Source organism: Phasianus colchicus, chromosome 1 (genome assembly GCF_987193195.1).
Source record: "Phasianus colchicus chromosome 1, bPhaCol1.hap1.1, whole genome shotgun sequence".
Classification (NCBI taxonomy): Eukaryota; Metazoa; Chordata; class Aves; order Galliformes; family Phasianidae; genus Phasianus; species Phasianus colchicus.
This window is the reverse complement of record NC_143436.1, coordinates 71,937,126-71,961,869: the sequence shown is the minus strand read 5'-3', so window position 1 is coordinate 71,961,869 and position 24,744 is coordinate 71,937,126. Positions and strand designations below refer to the sequence as shown.

Genomic DNA, 24,744 nt, shown 5'->3' with positions numbered 1-24,744 from the left:
CTGGAGCGCTGCACTCAGTTCCCTGCTTGTAATCCACCAGTTAGCCTGGTTGGACTGATCAAGACAATCTTCGTTTTGTGGTGTGACAGCTGTGTATGGCTGTCAGAACATGGCTTGTCTTTAACAACGCTATTGCTGTTGCTGGAAGGCATCACCCTCTGTGTCACCATGCTAATATCCAGAGTTTGGTCTCCATAAATGTCCAAAAGACATCTATGGATGTCAGTGGGGATCCTGAATGGCTTGGCTTTGCTTTGTACACCAGTAAAATTGTACACAAAATGGTCAGACACCATTTTGTTAGACTGCCTCTCTGTTGCCATCTGTCACACAGCAACAAAATATAATGGAATACTGGGGGAAGGTTCAATATTAAATGTCCTACCACCAACATCCACCTCTGATGTCATGGGCCAACATAATGAAATAGGAGGCATTACTTTTGGAGCAGCTCTTGTAGCACACTCAGGAAAGCTCCTGCTCAGCCAGATTCTAGCCTGTTCAGTTTGAGCATGGTTCGGGTTTTGTTTACCTTATACTTTCTTCTTAACAGATTTTGTCATGTTATGGTTTAGCTGTACGTTTGCTTTTCCAAGGCTGGATTAATCCAGGCCATCCCAGGGTTGTTTTTGTTCTCCTCATGATATCAGTTTAAAGGTTTATTTCTGATTAATTTTGTTTCTATATGCTTGTTGCATCGTAAGAGGCTTGGGCTGTTGGTTGCTCAGGCAGTTGCAGCTATTCCATTGTTTGTCCTACAGTATGGGGGAGAAGATATCGGAGACAAATACATCATGGCAGACTATTTTCCTTCCACTTCATTATAAGTGATAGCATCTCCCAAATATACCAGATACTGTTTTTGCATACCAAACACAAATGGGCTTAAATATTAGATAACAAGAATAACAACAAAAAAACACAAAGAAAAAAGCTGTGGCCTGATGTTTACTCTGTTTATGTTTAATTAGTTGTTTCATGGCAAAATTCTGTTTTATTTTGACAGCTTTCCTATCTCCTAGCAGCTTCTTACAAGATGGTGGTTTCTTCATGGCACACTGACTTTTCCCAGGTACTTGCTAGTCATCCGATGCCACAAGAAATTATTATTATTAATGAACAGCATAAAGCTCTAATGAATTTGAGCAAGTACTTACATGCTAATGAAGTTTTTAGGTTTTAGGCAGGCACACAGTTGAGTACTTTGAGTTTCTAAGGAAACGCACAATAAAAATAATACAAGCTTAAACTTTCAGCACCTTCACAGTACATTTTCAGAATTAATCTATGGAACTACAGAGATTTTTTTTTTCCATAGATATTATTCTTATTTAATTATTGCATTTCTGAGTTTATCTGCTTGTGACATTAGAGAACAATCAACATGCCTTCCACTCTACCCCTTTCCATACATGTGCTGAAAAGGGAGCAATGTGTTGACAAACATACAATGAAGGCTTGAAACACTCTTTTAACAGCAGTCATGCTTTGTAACTACTATAATATCAAAAGAGTGCTAGCCTGTTCTGTCCAAAGGCCTTTTTCTTTGTCTCCAGTCAGCCAAGGGAGCTGCCTTTAGGCAATCAACATGCAGGCAATTATGGCTGAAAAAAAAAAAAAAAACTGAAAAGGGGTGGCCTTTATTTACACACACTGCTGTCTGCTCTCTTGCCCACTTCTCTGCCTTAACATGTTGGTCTGTCCCACTTATATGTCTTGCAGCTGAGGGCCAAGGTAGAGCCCGTGTTTTGCTCCGGAATATGGTAACAGCTAATTTGATCTGTAAGTATACTGGAAACCATTCCAATTGAGTATAATGGGATCCTTGTTTCTTCTCAGCAATGTAAACTGGATATGGATAGGACCTCCCTTGAAAGTTACTTCTACTTCCAGCCATGCTACTGCCATGCCCGCACACATCCAGTGGCTCCTGCATGCCTTCCTGGCTCCAGAGAAATCATCTGAAGCTCTTCGGTTAATGCTATCGTGTGCCTGTGTTACCTCTTAGGGCAGTCTTGGTGGAGGCTGATTTGGAAAGACTGAACAGAGTTGCCCTTCTTTGGTGAGTTTTAACATTTCCAGGCCATGATCATAGTTAGTTTATCCCAGATGTGATGCAGTGTGGGCTCTCTGGAAGCACTAGGAAGACCAAAGGTGGACATGGACTTCACTGTCCACATTACAGGAAGACGAGGATAAGATCTCGGCAGTATCCTGTAAAACAAAGTGGCCACTAAGAATCTGTTTTAAAAATGATGCAAGTTCCTGATATGTATCTGTTGCACATTATTCATTTTGCTCCATAAGTGCTATGAATAGCATGATCAATCACTTAATTTGTAACAGCACTCACATAACATACAATCTGCTCTGCAAATACAGCCAGAGAACATCATTCCTGACAGACTGTTTCAAAAACAATGTCAGCCAATTCTGTACTTTACTCAGCAGAAATATTTTCTACAAGGAAGGCAGCAGGCAATGAGAACACAAACCTCTGAGACATCTAGATCTGCCCACTGGGACCCCAACATTTATTCTGATCAAGCAGGATTAGATTGCCTTGTCTAAATTAGCAACCTAACCTCTTTGAATATCATTAACATTTGGAAGTTATTGCACAAACCATAGTCTAAATCATGGAACAGTGTGCCTAATCTTAACGTACTCTATGTAATTTACTTCTTTGTTATCGTTATTGAAGGAGAGGGAGTAAGTTGAAACTATATCTGTAAAGAAAGGAATTGCACATATGAGGAGTTCAGACGTGTTACATGCTATCAGTTTAAAAAAATCATTTATATCAGGAAAATCCAAAAATCAGTAAAAGCTAGTAACATGTTTGTTTAACTAAATTATTATTATTTTGTTTTACCTACAGAAATCAGATTATTCAACTGACTTTACATAGATACATACAAGTATATATTTACATTAATAGTCATCTACTTCTAATATGAATATGGAGCCAGAGTCAAATGGAAATGTCACCTGCACTTAGGACCACAATAAACTAGAAATCCCTTTTAAAAGTAAGGTTGACATGAATATGGTAAGTCAAACCTTTATAGTCTTTTTAACTGCTCTGGAGGTGTAGAAAACAATCTCTAATATCCCAAACAAAGACTTTGTGGTGATGTGGGGGTTAATTACAAACAACAGAAGTTCATTATACATTCCACAATGTTGTTCTCACACACAAAAGAAGCTCCCGCTTGTTAAATGTCTAGCCTAGACTATCAGAAATTGCATTACACTGCATGCCCCTCCTCTTATTCCCGGACTTTCTTACCCTAGCCTTTTTTTTTTCCCCCCTCCCATCTCTATTGAAAGATAGTAATTAAACACTAAAGCCTCTCAGTTTCTGCAGCACTGCAGGGGAACTCCTCCCTGTAATAAGCTCCAATTACTGGCTGCGACTGCAGCTGATGAAGGATTATCCTCTCACTCAGCTACGGCAAGCTCTAGGGTATAATCTTCAATTAGTTCAATTCATGTAGCACACTGGCAGGCAGGCCACTACATTTCCCACGACTTACACAAACAGCCTTTCTTTGACACCCCCCAACTCCGCACAGATGGTCCCAGGACTGTCTGTTGCAAAGTTCAGTGCATCTGGCCCCTAAACCCACCTAATGCAGGCAGCAAAACAAAGAGTGGAACTCAAGTGCTCTACAGTACCTATTTGTTTCAGTAACAGCAGGCTTTTTCTTTTCTTTTCTTTCCTTTTTTTTTTTTTTTTTTTAATAATAAAAGAAAGAATTTATTCAAGGAGTCAGAAAACAGGTGGATAAACAAAAAAACAACCAACAAATAGTCTGGAGTGCTGCTATAAATTACTTCATCTAGTCATTTTTAACTATGTGAAAATTTTAAAAATTCAATTTTATGCTAATACGGTATGTCTGCAACAGGCAAAAGCCAACGAGGGCAAAATTGAAATTTCAAGCACATTTGCAGCTTTCCCTTTGTACTTATTTCAGTACTTGTTTCTTGAGGTATTTCAGATAATCTCAAGAAACAGTTGGTCTTCTACGCAGAATGTTTGTACAGTGCTTAGAGCAAAGACTGTTATGATCATATGCAGTATGATTTCTGAGTTCTTGGCTTCTGCATTCTGGTATTTTATATGGTGTATGTATCAACTCATGCTTGATTTCTTTAACTGCCAATTGTAAAAAGGAACACAGGTTTACTTAAGCAAATATTTAAAAGCAGATACAATTTAATAACTTTTTTCTTTGTGTTTCTGATATCATTTAGCTATGGCAGCTAAAAATAATAACTGAATGGATAAAATATATTAGTACCACCAACACTTTACACTGAATAGTTCTGTTGCAACTGCCTTCACTTTAGAAGAGCTGTGACGACCATAGGGTAGCCAGTATCTGAAGGCATGCTGTCCCAAACACCTGCTTTGTGGCCTGATATTTACATTTGTCAGCTGTAACACCCACTGCTGTCTCCATATAGCTGCCTAAGAAGAAAGAGTGTTATTTCCCAAATGGAATCTTGTCTTCACATGTAAAGAAGTGGTGTAACCTCTAATTATAGCAAATAGTTAACCAACATCATGAGAAAAATAAGATCACAATGGTAACTGCTTTGGTACTGTCTCCTTGCACTAGCTGGATGCAGAGACTTCCCATTTCTAAGCCAATAAGTCTAAAATTTTGCATTAAGATGATCTGTCCAATGCTCCACTCTGCATTAGTAACAGCATCAAGTTCGTATTGAAAAAAAATGATCCCTTATTTCAAGGCCTCAACTCCATGCCTCATCCCACTGAGCACAGCAGGATGTTCTTGTGCAGGATTACTGCTCAGCAACTCCTCTTCTGCCACCCCGAGTGCAAACTTGGGCACAGCCCAGCAGAACAGAAAACATCAAGAATGTGAACTTGTAAGACACCAGGCTGTACAGCTGCACAGCTTCTGAGTACTTGTTAAACCAGAGAACAATTTTTCCCAGTGTCAGATTGTACACTTTGTACACTTTATTTGGTACACAGGCTCTTACATATCATCAGATCTTAAAAAGGGCTTGTATGTCTAGAATTATCATTATTTCCAACTACATTAACTAATTTAATAAGGTGTATTTAATTCACAAATCTTGATTCAGCCACATCTTTGTACAACCACCCTTATGTAATATTAAGAAGGAAACCACTATACACACTTCAATCCTAAAAAACAGACAGAAGCCCCACACTCCATAGAATCAACTTGGAGGGGACCCACAAGCATCATCGAGTCCAACTCCCAGCTTCACCCCAAAGCCAAACCCTGTGTCTGACAGCGCTGTCCATGAACTCCAGCAGTAGGCAGCCAGTGCCCTGGGCAGCCTGTTGCACAGCCTGAGCACCCTGTGGTGCAGACCACGTCCTTAACCCCCAGCTGCCCTCCCCTGACACAGCTCCATGCCGTTCCCTCGGGCCCTGTCGCTGTCACACAGAGCAGAGCTCAGCGCTGCCGCTCCGCTCCCTGTGAGGAGCTGCAGCCGCCATCAGGCCTCCCCTCAGCTCCTCTGCTCTGAGCACACCAAGGGACCTTGGCCTCTCCTCAGACACCTTGCCCTCTAGAACCTTCCCCATCTTTGTAGTTCTCCTTTGGGTTCTCTTTCGTAGAATTACGTCCTTCTTGTATTTTGGAACCCAAACCTGCACACAGTGCTTGAGGTGAGGCAGCACCGTGCAGAGCAGAGTGAGACAATCTCTTGCCTCACCCAGCTCGCAGTGTTGGGATGCATCCCAGGGTACAGTTGGCTTTTTTGACTGCCAGGGAATACTGCTGGCTCAGATTCAACACTACATCAACCAGAACCCCTAGATCCCTTTCTATGGGCTATTTCCAGATGCTCATCCTCCAATCTGTACACATACCCAGAGTTGCCCTGTCCCAGGTGCATAATCCAGCACTTGCTCTTGTTAAACTTCACGCAATTGGTGATTGCCCAAACCTCCAATTGGTCAAGATCCCTTGCAAGGTCTAGATCCCCTGCAAGGTCTTTCTACCCTTAAAGGTGTCAACAGCTCCTCCCAGTTTAGGGTCATTTGTTTCAGCTGGGCTGTGTATTTGAGACTGTTGAAAGAGAACTAAAAATGTAGTTGCTGTTTTGTACTCCGCAACTTTCAAATAAATGTTCTGTAGCTGTTCCTCACTGTCCTAACGCTAAGTCAATCTTTTGTAGTACTATAGGTGTTTTCACAGAGGAAAAAACAAAACAAAACAAAACAGCCACAATCTATTTATCATGGTGCTTTTCAGGATACAATCTCATTTTGTAGTTCAGATTTCTAGAGCTCAGACATGCCTGGTTAGTCCTGTGTAAATGAACAAGTTTCGGATAACATTAGTAAAGAAGGACTGAAAGAATACCTTTCCTCTTCCCAATACACCCAAGAGCTAAATGAAGTTGCACTGTACTAATTTTGAGGAAATCTATGGGTCCCACCATTATAAAGATGAGGAAATGTAATATATAAATAAATATTCCATAAAATTTTCCTTTCTGCTGTGAACTTGTAGAACAGCCAAAAGTGGACTACCCTCGTTCTTCACATAGGCCATTTACACGTATGAGTCCTCATACACATCTCTCATCTAAATGTTGGAACAGGAATTTAGTTTCATTAAAATCGGAACAATGTCTTCAGTACTGCCATGAACATCCAACTGTAAGATTTGATAAAATGTCATGTTTAGAACTATTTAGCATGAATCCCAAATTAAAAGCATAGAAGATTATTTCGTTTTATAACTCCAAAGACTGATGCTGAACCAAATCCTTAACCTAACCAGTTACAAAAATGTTGTATCTAATGAACCAAATTTCTGCACTGCACTCCCTGAGAAGCTTAAAATGTAAGGTTACTTTTCTTAATAAGTAAGGATAGATCACAAGTCCAGCTATATTTTGATACCCGTAATCCCTCTCAAATTGAACAGTTTGACTACTATATGGCCAAATAAGATAGCAGGAATAGGCTCTTGCTTTCCATCGTCTACTGGGCATTTTAGTTGCAGAGAATTAGAGGCAAGTACAAGTAAGGGAAAAAAGTATTCCCTTCCAAATAACCTCTGAATTTTGAGCTAATGGAAAACAAACTGAAGAAAATCGGTGAGAAGTGTCAAGTGAGCACCTAATCACTGATCCTTGTCGGATACAGCCAGGGGCAAGCAGCAAGTCCTGACTGTCACCATGCAAGCATTGCTTTTACTGCATGATAAAAGATCACAGGTATTATACCTCCATTCTCCAACTCAGTTGGGAAGAAAAATTAAGTGAGGAAGACAATTGTCAGGCTTATAAAGACTTTAAAAATTTGTGAAATACCAAAAAGGCAGACCTTATGGAGTACATGCAAATAATGGTGGATTTTTTAGCCTTCCACATACAAAACAACAAAACAGAACAAAACTTCTGACCTAAAAGTAGTATTTTGATAATTGAATATGCAATATATTTTATATATATATAAAAGACACATTGGAGTATATTCATATGAAAAGAGCATTGCAATAGTAATTGCTGGGGTCCCATTTTTTAATTTCTTTACTTAGTTTGAGTAGAGAAAGCCGCTTAAATGCAAGCAGTTAGAGTTCTGCCTTAAATAAGACTTATCAAAATGCATCACAGACAAATTTTACAGTCTCCTACCTTGGAATTCTAAAATCTGGATTCTAAATCCCTGAACCTTAAAATCTTTTAATTCAGGTTCTACAGCCCTATCAGATGTCAATCTCAGCTAGTAGTAAGACAGCTGTTACAGGAACTTAACAGAAATCACTTCAGCTGATGAAGCATCCCATACAAACATACATACATCCACAACGTTACACACCTCAGAATTTTCAGGTTTAGCTGATACCATGTGATTTATTAAAATAGTAAACTGAATAGAAATCATTGGATAATGACTGAAATCACAAAAGAAAAATTTACTTCTTTAGGAGGCCAAAAAGCCTCCTGAATGTATCTGCTCTAATTCAGCTAACTTCTGTGTTTGTTAAATACTCACTTTGAGATTAGAAATACTGATTTAACTGTTGATTAATCTTTCACTACCTTATTAATTACTTGCCTGCTCTTCTACAGAACATCTAGTTTGGGATGCATCAAAATTGAATTCTGCACTGTTCGCAATCCACCAAGTGCTGTAGCTTCACAGATGTCTGTCTGATCTCTCATTCTTTATACACACCTGTAATTTCAGCAGAATCTGACCATAGACTCCTTCCTGAGATCTCCTATGTTTATATTAGCAGGGAATACACCAGGGAAGTGCACAGCATCCAAAACACATTAGTGTTGTATTGCCTGTCCTGTTTATAGGCTAGAGAGGTGAACACAGTGAATTATAAATGAAGTCAAGCTATAAGAAGCTATATTCATTAAACAAAGTGACAATGAAGATGGTCACAAAACATGAAAAAGTGCACTAAGGAGTGTTTGTACATGTATGTACAAGTACATGTGCTGTACAAGACACAGTCAAAGATCTTGTCACTGCAAGGGGTGCCTTTTTCAGGGTGTTCTTCAGGGAGAATAGACGTCATGAGTTCCTTTTCCAGGAAAAATTGCCTGGTCAGACCTATTTCAGAAATAGGATTGCTGACTTGAATCAAATATGATGGTGGTACTAATGCTGTGACTAAGCAGAGAAGCTGTACTCCAGTGCTGTCAATCTCTGAACGGCACTAAAACAAGACAAAAGCATTTTAGTAGCAGAAAGTTTACAATGGAAATGACATTTTTATGAGAGGATAAAAAGTAAATGTAAGATAAAAAGCATTTTTGCAGACTTGCAGGTCTGAAAATGAACAGAATCTTAAAACCATTTGCAAGGAGAATGATTAATTTTCATTTAAAGCATAGTCCAGCAAAGAACAGCAAGCATCAAGAATTCAGTCACCTGCTCTGAGCTAGCTGCAAGCGTAAAAACTTTTCTGGATCAAGACTGTTACTGGATGTTAATATATACACTGGAAAGGACTGTGCCAAATAGGTTAAAATGCATCTAAGGAACAAATTGTGTCTTGAACACTGCATTTATAATATTGCATTCTGACTTGATGAAGCATACATAATTATACTGTTTGCAATCAACCAAGTACTATGCTTCATGTAGATACCATAAACAGGAGGCCAACTGAGAAAGAATTGTGTCACTGATTTATATTTTTATTGAAAGCAGAAGTTAAGTTTAAAAATTTTATATACCATCAGTCTTGATCTTTTTAAACTATTGAGTCATTAAAGGACAGCTTTCTCTCTAGCTCTATAGGAAATGTAAATAAAACATAATCTATTATTACAGAAAATAACATTAAGGAAACTTGCAAGCATTACTAACTTTGCAATATCAGGGGCTTTATTCACCAGGAAGTACATAGAGTTTATTCCCTGTAAAAACTTATCATAAATACCGAACACTGTGTGTAACAAATGACTGGGCAATAACAAAACAAAAACAGCTTCATTTCAAGACACAAAGGCAAGCTGACTCTTTTCATTTATTATTATTATTAATAATAATATTGATATTATTTATCCTAAAGAAAAGAAATCCTTATTTTTATTTATTTTCTTAAATCCTTATTTTTTAATTTATTTTCATAAGAAAATAAATCCTTCTTCAGCAGAGTTAAATTGCAATAGGGAACATGAATGATAATTCTGAAGAGAACCGTACTTGTTAGAACTGTATGGAAAGCTAACAAGTCATAACAGAAAATGTTAGCAATCCAGAAAACCATAAGAATGATCAAAGCTGTAAAAAAATAACTTATTTTGACATTTGACTGTTGTGTTTAACACGTGTGAATCTGAGGCATTTAAAATATGTTTGTGAACAACTCAGTTGAGGGAGCACATATTGGTATAATTTTTGCTTTATATGACAAGATGAAAAGATGGAAAATATTTTAAGAAATTCAGCGTCACTGCATAACACATTTTGATACACCTTCTTAGAACATGTGCATTTTGTATTTCTGTAGGACACAAAGTTGCTGAGTAGTTGGAAGACTTAGTGCAACACTGGCTGGAAAATTAAATCTCAAAGCTCATGTAATTTTCTTTTAGAGAAATATCTTTACATAATTGAGCTATTCAGTGTGCAAGAATATCAGGATAGTCAGAAGTTTTCTTCTTTCCAGTCTACAGGGAAGAATGCAAACAGTTTGCTTAGTATCTAAATCCAAGATAAGTATTGTAACTATCAGTCTAATGTAATTCAGTACAATAGTTTAACTTAGTTTAGCATCAAGTTCAATTGCACTAGACATTACATTGAAATAAGAACTGTAAGGTGGTAAGGGACTCAAATGCTTCCAATCAGTACCATATTTTTGATGCAGTATCCTAGCTGTGGAAGTCAAAGAGCTTTGGCATTGATCAGGATGACATGTCTATAATTTGAACTCCCAAATAATAACTTAAAAAAAAAAAAAAAAAAAAAAAAGGAGGAAATGTAATGTGTGTAACAGGACATAAGAAATTAGAGCAAGAAAGACTTTTTCAGTGCTTCTTTATAGTCTGCATATCTGAGGCAGGGCTTCAACTATCAACATTTCTGGAAGAACTTTGAATAAAATATCCCATTCCTACAACCTTGTGAAGGCAGCTTGATTCAGCTAAGACCCCATTCACTGAACACAGAACAAATACTTCTGTCACCCTCACCAATAGGCACAGAGGTATTAAAGAAGTAAAGATTACAAGATTCCTGACTATGTAAATCCTGAGAACCAACACTTTAAGACACTAGAAGATGACAAATACATCCCCAAACCAAACCATCCTCACCTATGCTGGCTGCCCACCATCAGCCAATAAAATCCAGGGGCCCAGTTCCGGTTTCCTTCTTTTTTATTTCACTTGCTGATTGTCATTTCCGAAGTGAAAGGGATGGAAAAATAATCTGTTCTTTGTGGAAAGCGAATAGAAGAGGGCCAGAGGGTTCATATCCTGTCTTATCTGCCACAATACTGATTGTTTCCTGCTCTCAGCTCCCTTGCACTTTGACCAGGTGCAAAAGGCAAGCTAGAAGTGATAAATACTAATCACTTATTTGTCCTAATACCATGCCAAAAAGGCTTTGAAAGTGGAGCACCATGGAAATGAACAGCCTTGTCTCACAAAACTAGGGTTTTGAGTGAGTGAAGACCGGTGAAGTGTGGCAGGATGAACACTCTGAGCAGGATTCACTGCTTTGTACATCCCATTCAAACAAACACTGATAAACCTAAAGCAAAGACTTCATGGTTCCAATTAGAGGCCCCACTGCTACATATGAAGTCTCAGATCTTAGGAGTGGTAACTGGAGCACACTAAACATAAATTAGGAAAAAAACTAGTCACATGGAAGCAGTGATGTAAAAGAATTTCTACTCCCATACAACCTTCAACAGACACCTAAAACGCTCCATCATAAGCCTTGAAAAATGAAGTTCAGATACAAATGTAGCCTTGACAGTTCTGAATGAAACCTCTGAATTAGTCTCAGAGAAAGCTGTCAGGCTGTTCTTGCTCTTGAAGTATGAAACACTGATGGGCCTGTCCTGCTGTCACTTGTGTCACATGCAGCTTAGCTCTGGGCGTCACTTAAAACACAAGTCAGCTTGTCACTCCCAGCTTATGCTGAAGTGAGCAAATCTCTAGCAGAGCAGTGTTACACCAAGAGGGGGTTTTTCTTCTTTTTTTCCAAATGAAGTAATTACAGCCATTCTTTATTTGAAAAGCTTATCTTCTGCTACCCCTTGCAAAACATACCTCATTGTGCAACTTGGAATATTGTTAAGAAGGGCTTCACAAAGCATATTCAGACTCATTTTGGTGATGCATATCATTTGCCAGAACAGTAACTTGCTGTAACTTGGATGAATGCAACTCTCCTGCACTCCTCCCTTGCAGGGTACAGAGTGGGGCTTGCTATGTTTGCAGCCCTACCCCCAGACAATCAGGATAGGCAGCTGCCTGGTTCACTATTCTCTAACCCTCTCCCCACAGTCATTCATCCTCTGCCAGCCTCCCCTTCACATTTTCCTCTCTCCAGTTTCCTACACTTCACATTTTACTTTTATGCCTTGCCATATTCTTCATTCTGCTTCCTTTTCACATATTCCAGTACATACATGAGTTTATATCTCTCCTTCCCAACTGCATTTCCAAATTTCTTATAACATCCTGGCTTATTTCTCAAAACACTACTTCTTACTGCTCCTGCAAGAATGCTAATAATTCCACATCCACACCTCCCTACCTGTCTCCTATCACACGTAACATGCTACTTCATTTTTCAGTGACAGCTTACCTGCATCCTGTACAAACAGCCTTGCCAGTCTTAGACTGTAAGAGATCATGATGATAGCTTGAAGTGCAGAGACTTTCCTAAAACCAAAACACTGTAGAATCATTTTCTTTCTTTCTGTGATTATTTTTTTGAACTTTAGGATCAATCTTTTCTCTCAAAACAAACAAATAACCCTCAACCCATGAGCATTAGAATGCTTTTGCTTTTTAATTTAAACATAATGAATTGTTTTTCATACAGTATCATGATTGGCATTACCAATATGAAAAATAACCTAGTTACATCTCTCTGTATTCCTCTCAAGATTATAAAATGCTTTTTTGTTCTGCTGGTATAGCACCTGAGTCCTGTCAAAAGTATTGTATGAATGCTAATAATCACAGCACATGACACTGTCACTTGACTTTGATTTCTCACAGTATACTTTACATTTTGGTTAAATTTTCTCTCAAAGTTTAAAAAGCAATCCTTTGATTTTGACTGGCTATTTTCATCTTGAAAATGATTACTGAACACTTCGGAGTATTCTACTTTAGAAGGCAGAACAAAGCAGATCAGCCTCAATAACAGCAGCAAGAGCTGAGAATCTTTAGTGAGGAATGCACAATACTTCAGTCAACTTTATTGCTACACTACTACAATAATTATTTTGGCACAAATTATATGCAGCCAAGTTATTCTGTTGGGAAATAATCCCACCAAAGTGTTTATACTGCAAAGCTAACACAAGACCTTAAAAATGTTTGAAACACAAGCTAGTTAATATTTAGTTGTGTGTCAATACACTGATTTCTTTATAATTTTTTTTTATATATTTTTTTAAATTATTTTGCATAATATGATACTTTTGAGACTTGCAGCAGTCACACTGGAAGATACAGAAAGCATCGAGCCCATTGTGGTTCACTGCCAAATTCTGGAAACATGCTGAGAAATATGTAATTACATTTACTATGCAGTAGTCCTTTTAGATCCTGTATCTATGGTGATATCCTTTCTAATAAAGTCATGACAAGGGGAAAAAAAAAAAAGAAAAAAAAAAGCCTATTATCTGAATGAGAAGCCTACCAGAAAGCAACAAAACAAAAAACACACTGCCCCAAATTTTGCCCTTAAGCACTTCCTATGCAGCTCTTCAGGGAATAGTTACTGAGGGCTGAAGGGATTGTTGTACAGGCAAGATCCAGCTCCCTTAAGTTCACAGAAAACAAAATAAAAGAAAAGAAAATAACAAAGTTAGACAACACTGTTTGGTACTGATATATGTTGGGCTTGAAGGAAATGAGAAGAGGTAACACTAAAAGTGAAACAGCTAAGGCTCAGACTGGAAGAGATCTGCAAAAAGTTTTCCTGAAACAGCATCATGATCTGCTGCCAGAAGTAAAAACAGACAGAAATATGAAGCTGAATATAGGCAGAAATACATGTTACTGATATTTGAATAGTAATAGAGTATTGCTATTGAATTAGGTTATATTAAGAATTGGGTTATTAGAGACCTTTGGCTGCAAACAAAAATAGGAGGAATGTGACAGTACTGCAGGTAGGATTTTGTTATTCTAGAACAGAAATAGCAGATTTCTCAAGGAATCACTGAATCTTCAGAGTTGGTTTTGGTAAATAGTGAACGCGTGATAGAAACATGATTGCAGAAAGATCAATTTAATGTTCATGACAGCTTGACAAAGCTGCACATTGCGAAGAGGGGAGCCTGGGTACATTACAATGTGTTTGGTAGAGTCAGAAAAAAGGAATGAAAGAATTCTATATCGTACATGCAGAACATAGGGACAAATATTTTGGATCCAAACTAGGGGCTCTTAAAGTAGAAATGAGAAGAGTTATCTAGTTATTTTATCACGTTATGATGCAGCCATGGAAAGATATTGGGATAAATTAATGTTTCCCTGAAAAATAATTGTGAAATTTATTACAAGAGCACGTATGAGATTTCATGCAGATTATCTTTGTGTGCTTCTGGTCATACGAAGACAAACGGAGAAAAACATGTTAGCAGAGGAATTTAAAGTAGACTGGAAGAGAGTTTGAGCTGTGCAGCCTTGGTTTAAGACTCAGTAGTGAATATACAAGACTACAACTGCTCAAGATCAATAGTAGAAGAGAAGAATCGTTAAAATGAAAAACAATTTCATCCCAGCAGAAGATGATAAAATATGACAAAAACTAGAACCAAAATCAGAAAAAATGATTCTGGATCAGCCAGCTTGTTGAAACACTAAGCAAAATGTCTCTACTTTTGAGGTGGTAATACAAGCTTACAACAGATGAGCTTTAGGCTTGGGGATATTTGCTAGTCACATATCCCAAAACAGGTAGATTTGAAGAGAGTTAGCATTAAAAAATTGCATGAAAACCTGTTTTAAGGAAGCTGCAAAATGGAACTGAGACAGTGTGACACTCGCCCTTGGTTTTGCTGCCTCTTAATTTTAAACCTCCCTCACCATAAAAATCTGAAGTTTTTTTTTTTTTCCAAACTTGGGCACACATTCAAGTTTATATAGCTTTGATGAAAGATAGCATTAAACTAGCTAAAAGACTATGAAAAGCACATGGGTGATGGTTTATCTGACAGACTGATTGTAGGAGGTAAATTCAGACAGTGAAACACATTTTCACTGGAGTTTAATAATGCTGTTTTGGAGCAAGGCTGAAATTCTTTCTAGTTTGTTTCATAACACTGCCCAGCTGGAATTTCCATTTCAAGTTATTATAATACAAAGCTTTACAGTGGTATTTTAACCGTTCATTTTAGATGGTTTTCACACAGAGAAGTTTACTTGAATACCAGATATACTGTAAACATACTGAACATCTGGTAATTAAGTATAGTGCACAGTAATCTCTGTAAAGCCTGTATCTGTGGTGAAATCTTTTTAATAAATAGTTGATAATGGAATGAAGCTATTAAAAGAATTACAGTGCACATGGCAAAACATAGCAATTATTAATTCTGTAGCATGAATAAAAACTTCTAACTGTCCATTTTACCAAGAATATTTAAGATGGAGCAGTTCTGAAATGAATGTCAGTATAGAAATATCCCATTTGCAACAGAAAAAATAGACTTCATAATTCACATTTGTAACTGTTCAATCCCACTTCATGATAGCGTAACTCCAAAGCCTTCTCTAATCTGGCCAGGACCATCATTCACTTCACAAGATAGAATGGAGGGATCCTGGGATCTCCACCCTTCTGTTTCACTCTCCTGTAAGAAGTTTTTCACTGTAAAGTAATTAATGCAAGTCATTTTAGTTGTCCATTTTCACCCACATTAGCAGCAGAGGTGTTCTCCTTGGACCGGATTGAGAGTATGCCAGAACATCTGTGAGTACCTACTCTTCTTTGTTTAAGATTTCTGAAGAGGGCTCTAAATGCAGTGGCACTGTGCAGGTATGGATTCATTCATTCTCCCCAAACAATTAGGATTCCAAACTTTAAGCTCAATTCATAGTCAGCTGACAGTATCCTGAGCAAGTCATTATGCCGTTGGTCTTTAATATGCATTATTTGTTGTTCTCCTACATTTTATTTCAAGAAACAGTCATTGGAAGACACAAATAAACATTTTTGTACCCTCTTCTACTGATGTAATGTAGTGTAATTAACTAACGTTAAAAAAACACTCCAGACTTTTCTAAATAGCAACTTTCTTCTGCATTTGCCAGTGATTCTTATTTTTAAATCAAGTAATCCAAGGACAAGCTCACCTACCTTGAACTACCAGGTTTAGAGGGCGGTATCTCTTCAGATTAGCAGGGAAAGCCTATTTATACTACTAGCTATTTTTCAATTTCAGCTTTTCCACTGACTATTTAAGGCCTTCTGTACTTTTTCCAGGAGTGCTGGCACATTGTTCAAATCACTAGTATGACTCATTAACTCATTCTCCATTTTAGCCAGCTAAGTTCCTCTATCTTAACACTCCTCTATTTTCTTTTTTATTCATGATTCAGTTGCTGTCCATTTGTGAGCTGGTTTACAGTTGTCAAGCAAGATGTGAATGCATGCTAACATCAAAGGTCGATGCATACACCCCAAGCTATCCACATTTACTGCTTTTGGGGCATGTTACTTTCCTGTGTCTGTAGGAATAGGACAAAGGGAAACAGCCCTAAACTGGAGCATATGAAGTTCTGCACCAATATGCAAAGGAACCCAAAGGTGAGGGTAATGGAGCACTGGAACAGGCTGCCCAGGGAGGTTGTGGAGTCTCCTTCTCTGGAGATATTCAAGACCCACCTGGACACCTACATGTGCGTGGAGCCTGATTTGTAGGGGGGTTGGACTTGATCTCTGAAGGTCCCTTCCAGCCCCTGCAATTCTGTGATTTTGTGATTCTGTGATCTGTTTTCAGCTGCAAATAATTCCACTTCCATTTTGTTCCAGATAGTTCTGGACAGGATACTGAATACAAACAGTGATAACAATATTCTGTTACTGGCATTTTTCAGGGCACTTCCTCAGATTTGTTCACCTCAGGCATTTTTATCAAGGGGAGAACCTTATTAATTTCTACTTCTAATTTCTCTATCTATCCCATCTCCACAGTATGTCCATAATCTGACCTCCCACTGTAATCCACACTTCAGAATTCCTCCCTCTGTCTATTGAGTCTCTGAGCCTCCTTAATGCTTTTGTGAGCGTATATTTATGGTTCTTTACCTGCTGTATATTCCCCAAGTCCACAGATTAAGCCTCTGGACTTTCATGGTCACTCAAGCAAGGAGCTTCCTCTCCTTGAAAAGAACAAATTTCCTGGCACCCAAGCTGAACAGATTCTCCCCAACACTGGCAGCTTACTCTAAAAGAGATAGAGAATGTCTTTTTCCTAGCACTGCAGGAGATTATCTTCCAACACTGTTCAAATCCTGGAGCAGGCTTTACAGCATGGTTTCTGGTAGTGGATGGGTGCTGAGCACAGGTTGGTTAGAAAGGTCCTGTTCATCTTACCTGCCTTTTCTGCTCCAAGTAGTTCGAGGAGTGGCTATTACACGGCCCTGAAGAAGTGATAGCTGTGATTTGCCTCCACCATACAATTGCCTACAATGAAGGAGATAGGAAGAGCTGTCAGCAGCGCACCTGACATGTGACAAGTTGTTTCTCCAAGCAAGAGCTAGTGAAGTCTCAGACCAAGGCAGGGACATTCAAACTGTTGTGCAAGTTCAGTGACTTTGTTCCTAAGGTCAATTGCTACAGCCGTCTCTCCTGCACACATGTATGCTCCTTCATCCAAAAAAACATTAGTTCAGAATTGTTTCTGAGGAGTATTAGAGCTTGTTTCAATCTTAGAACAACCACGTGGCTTGAGTTTATATTTCCCCATGCTGGCAACTCACAGAAAAGGGCAAGAATATGGGCCAAGATTTTTTATGGCAACACCAAAATCCATTCAGGGCGTATTTTTGAAATATACTGCATATGCTTTTGATAAATTCAGCAGGTATTCACCAGAACTGATATAAAAGCAAATGACACAGGAACCAGAATTTAGCTATCCAAGTTCAGATAAATTGGCCTCAACTATCTTTGAACCTCCTCAGCCCTTCCCTCCCCTCCAACCAGAAGAAAACCCCTCTTTCATGTGGCAATCCACCAGCTGTACAAACAGCACAAACTGCCACAAACCTTACAGTTGTTTGACATGCAATTTATACAGGGGAGAAAGGCAAAAAAAAAAGGAGGTATTTCATCAGGAGTTCAAACTTCACTTTGATCTGACTGCTATTGTAATAGGGTCAATGAATGGCTCCACCATCCAGCCTTCAGTGCGTCCTTGTTTCAGCTAAAGCATGTGTCTGACAAACCATCCTGGACTCTTCAAATGAGCAGATTTTTAGTTTTGCAATAGTGTAACATCAAGTGTTAATTCACCACCAACTCTAGAGCTGTAATGGACTTTTTGGCACAAAAGTAATCATGGAGGTTCTATTCAGTTGTTTTTACTACTTGGTACAGTCCTTTTCCTTTAACTTGGGGTGGCTTTTCTCCAACAATAAGCAAAAAGGAGGACAAAGCTTGAAAGAAAAGAGAAATGAAATAAATCTATTTGACTGTAAATGTATTCAAGGAATAATCTAAAAATATTATGAATTGCCAGTATTAGCTTCTAGCTTTGATTTTTAAGTCAGTCATTATTCTTCTGAACAGAAATGGTCCTTTTCCCTATCTATGTGCAGGTATTCTGATGAGGAATTAAATCTGTGTTCTCTGAGTTGAATGAAATCGATTCAGAATGTTTCTTTCTAGAAAAAATGGAGACACTTTCTAACAACCTGAAAACAAATTTCTACTATCTGTAGCCTCTGACACCAAATTAAATGTCATGTACCTACTAAAAACGTCAGAAGTGTTGCAAGAATTGCTGAGCTTCTCTGAAAAATACACAGTGCCAAGCCCTTGCAAATCTGAATTCTTGCCCATTAAAAAAACTCTATATATGAGCACTGCTTGTGCAGTGCACTTACAATACTAGAAATCCAGTAGGTGGCAAGGGAGAACTTAAAATCTTCATATTTTATTATGAAGTACTTTCCCAGTGCCAGGTTTTTAAAGATCTTTCTGTCACTCTCACCAAATACAAATACATAGGAAAGGAAGGTGGGAGATTCTGCTTCATTCTCCCATTCAACTCTTTAGTTCACAGTTTTAAAAGTTCATATGTCAGTTCAGGAAAAGACTTATAAAACACAGGGTGATTTTTCCCAGACTTAGTGGCTTCTTTGTTTTCAGATGAAAAATATACTGCCTACATGATGTAGCATTTCTTTTCTATGCATGCCTTGCCAGCTCAAATTTGCTCTCCAAAAATGTGAGATCAGCCTCCTTTACAGCACCAGAGGGGTTACCTGTTCATGCTACTGGAACACTCTGTATCTTCTGCCTTTCTACCTAGCTAGTTCAAAAGTAAAAGGCGGAGTAACTTCACAATCTGCACCCAAATCCATTTGATAAAGATGTGGAGAGGTGCTCACATCTGATTCAGGCACTTTGTAGTGGCTCGCTGTCCAGCAAAGCTGATGAAACCAGAGTGAATAGAGATATGGTCTATAAGGGACCATAATGATTCATCAAGCAACTATCTGCAATTTTGTACACTGAGCTGAAAACCTTTTGGCTGAACTAGAGCACAGCCAGCAAGCCTTCATTCTGTAATGCTGGGCTAACCATATGAACCATGCTCTTGGATAAGGTAATGAAGTCTGACCTGAGCTCTCTCTTACGTACATGGCTGTGCTGCTACCCTAAATACCCACTTCAGCACATTTAGAGTACTTCACAAAATATTCTGCTTCTGTATTACTGGAACAGGTTGCCCAAGGAGGTTGTGGATGCCCCATCCCTGGAGGCATTCAAGGCCAGGCTGGATGTGGCTCTGGGCAGCCTGGTCTGGTGGTTGGCGACCCTGCACATAGCAGGGGGGGTTGAAGCTAGATGATCATTGTGGTCCTTTTCAACCCAGGCCATTCTATGATTCTATGGTTCTATGATTCTATGATTCTGTGATCCTAGGAAGTAGTTTTCTTTGATCCAAACTAATTGTCTACAGCTGAGAAGTTCGGATACATTGGCAATCTAATTCTACTTAAATAGCAAATCCTATAGATCTACAGTGAAGCAAAGCCAATTTAACTGCAGTTTGTCCATACAAACTGAAGAGATGAGCTTCCACAGTGTTATATCTTAACTTCAAAGGCCACATCCTATAAGTTCCAAATTCTATCTGTTTTACCATTCATGAGCTAAGGAAAACATTGGCATACTAAACATATCTGGGGAAAAAATATCATTTATTCTTACTTTTTTAATTTGCTTTTTCACTCAGGTACTTTCATTTTTGAAGGCCATTTCTTGCATAATTATTCATCAGAGCCGTTTGGGGAAAATAGATCAGTGTTTCCTTTTGTACCACCACTTTTGTATGATGCTGCCTTGGCTTTAAAACTAACCTGAGCCTCCCAAATCCTGAAAGAGTTCAATTTTGTTTTGGATGCAGTCACTGAACAAAACTCACCATTCAAATTTCAAATCTTATCTTACAAGGACCTGAAGTAGCAGCTGCCTTAATACAGCTACCATATCCCTCTTTGCATGTCAGATTGCAAAGCTAAAGGAGATATAACCACTGAGAACTTAAACAATTGTGGTTAACTACATCACAGAAGTCTTCTCAGGTAAAATATTTTCTGTTGTAATAAGATGCTTTGTGACTACTTTGCAAAATACAGCAGTCATACCTCATGCTCTATACAAACCTTATGTATATTATATATATATGATTCTATATGGTATAGAATTGTCAATAGCTACCGACTAGCAAAGAAAAAAGGAGAATAAGGAAAGAGAAAAAAAAAAAAAAAAGATGTTAAGCTTGTAGCCCTAAATGTAAGACTTTGAAATAACTTGAGGGGGTTTCCTAAAATAACTACAGTGATGCTATCTCAGCAAAAACAAAACAAAACAAAAAAAACAATATTTTCTGAAGAGGTTAAGACAGTAAGCCAGATTTTCATTTACTGCGAGCCAAAATTGGTCAGATTACTTGTAATCACCAGTTTTCACCACTTTGGGCTCAAATTCAGAAGCTTGAGTATTTTTCTTCTTTGTACATGGTGGGCATTTATTATTGTTTGCTGATTTTCCGTAATTAGAAACAGAGTACATGGAAAGGAGCAGCACAGGTAAGCCTGCATTCTCATCTAGATTAAAGTAAATATTGCTGCTCAGAATAAAAGGGAAAAAACACTTTGTGAAAGCAAACGTTTCTTTTTACTGAAGAATTTCATACTACTTACTGAGGAAAAAAGAATTATCTAGAAATATTTAGACATGGCAACAAAGGTGAAGGGAAGAGGGAACGTGTACTCATATTTAAGTCCAAACACAAGAATTTTACTATGTTTAAATTGAAATTCTGCTTTTTCCATAAGGATCTTATGTTACATTTTTACTACAGCAAGTTAGCCATGCCACTGTAGGAAAACTCTGGTTTCATACTATGGGATTTCAGCTAAACAAATCACGTGTCAAAGCACTGCAAGCGCAATTATCTTCCCTTTTCTCCCTCCTCCCCTTAATAACTATTTGTTTCTTGGTATTTATACTGAAATAAAGTAGCAACGTTAAACCCTGAACCAAGATCCTATTCCACAGTGCTACATGTAAAAAGAAAACAAAAAGCACTCCCTACATTAAAAAGCATGCAACTTGAGAAAACACAAAAGCTTCAGTTTCAATTAAACATTCAATCCGTAGTAAATGTGAAAGTATTGGGGTCAAACATGTACATGCTAGAGATTCATCAGGAAGAGATATCTAAGGTTACTCTGTGGAGTAAGTGGGCAGGAGTCTACCTCTGATTGTACTGTACAGGAGAGCTTCACAAGAGGAAACGTGTAGTCTTACATTCCACAGGGAGAGGCTAAAAAGGCTGTAACACAGCAATGGGATATTCCCCTCCTTTGTCAGGGCAAAGTGCACATATGACATTATTTACTCGGTCAGGCAAGTGAGGTCTCAGACTTGCAAATGTGTCTCAAAAGATTCTTTGTTTGGTGCAAATAAAAAAAGCAGTTGCCTTAGGCAAGTTTGGCATTGCAACTGATTGAGACAAACCACAATGATGGAGCTGTATGTTATGGGTTTATCCTTATTATAGTAAGTATATTTAAGGCCCTACCCAGCAATCTTTAGTCACTTGACTATGGTGTTTTCAAATAGAGTGTTAAGGAAATCAGTTTTTGCAATGTTACCAGATTCCAAGTAGGTTAATTCATGGGTTGCACTGAGCAAGCTATGTCAGTTCAAAGAATAAAAATCTGGGAAAAAAAAATCCTTTCCCTTAAGGAAAGAAGGCAAACTAAATATAAATTGATAGTAAAATATGCCATTTGTTTCTCTTCTAAATTCACTAGCTTACTTTCAAAATGAACACCTCACCAAGAAAACACATATAAGTGTGTGGCTTAAAATATATTAGGAACACTCGCATGATTCCAGGAAATTCTTCAGTTTTTGATCATAATTCTTGATATTTTCTTGCATCCTAACATTCAAGATACCTATAACATTACAACAGAAATCTTTCCATACTAGCTTTTTAGTGATCTGTGTATGTCAAGTCCAGTATTTCTTCCACCCCACAATGTGATACCAACTTCAGCCTTCAAATAAGGATTCCATCTTAGATATAGCATCATATCATTTATTTAAACACTTTGGTATCTGGGCATTAAGGATCCACTACATTAACTATTAATATACATTTCTGCACCCCTCAGCTCCAAATTACAGCCTACAAGCTTGGTATGTTGTATATAGAGCAGGCAGCTAAGCAGGCAAACAGAAGAACAAACTCCACTAAGCCCCTTAGTTTCCACTTGCTCTCAAAACAAGTATCACTTTGATAAAAACAACAAGAGCATTTGAATAAAGAATTAACTCCAGTATCTCCCTGCATCTTTATCTGTATTCTCACAGAATTATAGCTACTGAATGCTTTCATAATATTGATCAAAATACATGCAGATTCAGGGTCTTTGTTCTCCAGATAAAGGTATAGACAGAAGAGCAGATTTTTTCTTTCCCCTTCCCTATACTCTAAGCTCAATGTTACACTTCTCAGAAGTTCCTTTCAAACATAATGAGGTCCCCTGAAGAAATACAATACCAAAAATATAGGGTTAGCAGTAAGCAAAGCTCCAGTTATTAAAGCCAGCATACTCTTCTGATTACTGTTGTCAGGAATCACCAACCATTGCATAATAATCACACCTGCACAATTTTCCCACTCTTTGTGGCAGTGCAGCCAGGTGTAACAAATCAAGGAAATAGTGTGGACTGAGCTAAGTGCAAGAAGAATGACAGCCCTCAAATCCAAACACCACCACCCTCTCGTTCTTCATATTCATTCAAACACCCGCCAGTATCTGCCTCCTTAATACCTAATGTACCACTCATCCATCAACAACCCTACGCCTGGTGCTCTGCACAAATGAAACCAAGCCAACTCAGACGCCATCATAGCACACTGGCCTCATATAACACTTGGAAGAAATATTCCACACTATCACCATTTCTGCATTGTTGTTAGCTGTCTAAAAAGTGTCAGAAGCAATAGGTTAAAAGTCTGTAATCATCATCATGAAGACTAATAAAATATACTTGCTGTGTTTCTCTTCATGAGTAGTGAAATAGAAAGCAACTGTTCTGCAGTGAAACCTCTGGTTTATATCACCTAGCTAACACTGCACAGTCAATCTTATCTTGCTCATCTGCCACCAAATTGATGAGGACAATGAATCCTCAGTTATCATGTCCTTTTTAACATGCTGCACATGTGTAGAAATCCCATCTGCATTAATTCAAGAGTCTGACCAAAATAACTGTCCAATGTTAAGTATCAATTGCAATTTGCTTGCAGCCTCCCAGGCCCTCATACACTATAAATCTTGTCACTTACACTTGCATTATGTTAGCAGCCTCGGGGAACTGCACTAACAGTGCTTCTCTTTATGTTAGGTTATGGTTTTGGTAGTCTTTGTGTGTACATACTTTCATTTTTTGTCATTATTCCAGCTGTGTAAAAACCTCTCCATCACATCCACTTGCATCTCTGGAGCTCTTTCTTTTCTGACTTAATACCATCAGTAGATGACATATCAATAGATACCTACAAGATTCTTACCAAAATTTCCATCTGTGATGACTTACTTTCTGATTCCTTTATAGAATCTCAGCAAGCTTCATGCAGCTCAGCTAGCAAGGCAGATACAGCTGTAGACAGTTGTGACAAGAGACTCATACACCCCTTCCACCTTCCATCCCTGTAAGCGTACACCTATATTTAAACAAGATTTGATCATTTTATCTATTGAGGAGATCAAGAGTGCTTACTTACAAAGCAATTTCTAATGTTCCTCCCACTTGAACTGTAACTAAGAAACTTGAAGATAATGAAACTCTTTCCTTTTTACCTTTGCTTCTAGTGCCTGTGACGGTAAACCACAGGACTGATGGAATGTGCTATTCCAGTTTTATTGGGTTTGATCAGATGAGGCAAATTTTCTAACCCCTGCCAGCCCAACTTTCTACTTCTCTAGGGCTACCATTATGCATAGCCTGTTTGTGCTTTAGTGCTTTACACTACAACATATACAGAACCGTTCAGCATGTTGATAGCACACTTACATCTAATTAATACTTTGCTCTGTACTCCCAGCTTTGTCTTCTGGGTGGCCTTCCTGCTAATAATGCAAAGCAACTTTTGACAAGGGACCATTTAAGCAGGACACATGGCTGTGCAATACAAGATGACAGGCAGTGCATGGTTGGGTGATTACTGTATGCCTCAGGTAGCAGTAAGAGACTAAAGTGCAAGTGACTTTAACCACCCAGCAATT

At 38.2% G+C, this 24,744-nt stretch overlaps 1 long non-coding RNA gene across 1 annotated transcript; it reads right to left on the bottom strand.

Moving 5' to 3' along the window:
- Nucleotides 1-1,979: 1,979 nt before the first annotated feature.
- Nucleotides 1,980-24,175, bottom strand: LOC149919716 (uncharacterized). The gene is made up of 3 exons (XR_016463685.1): nucleotides 24,056-24,175; nucleotides 17,297-17,386; nucleotides 1,980-2,214 (listed from the first exon to the last, which is right to left on the bottom strand). It is a non-coding gene; the product is annotated as an uncharacterized LOC149919716 (long non-coding RNA).
- Nucleotides 24,176-24,744: the final 569 nt, after the last annotated feature.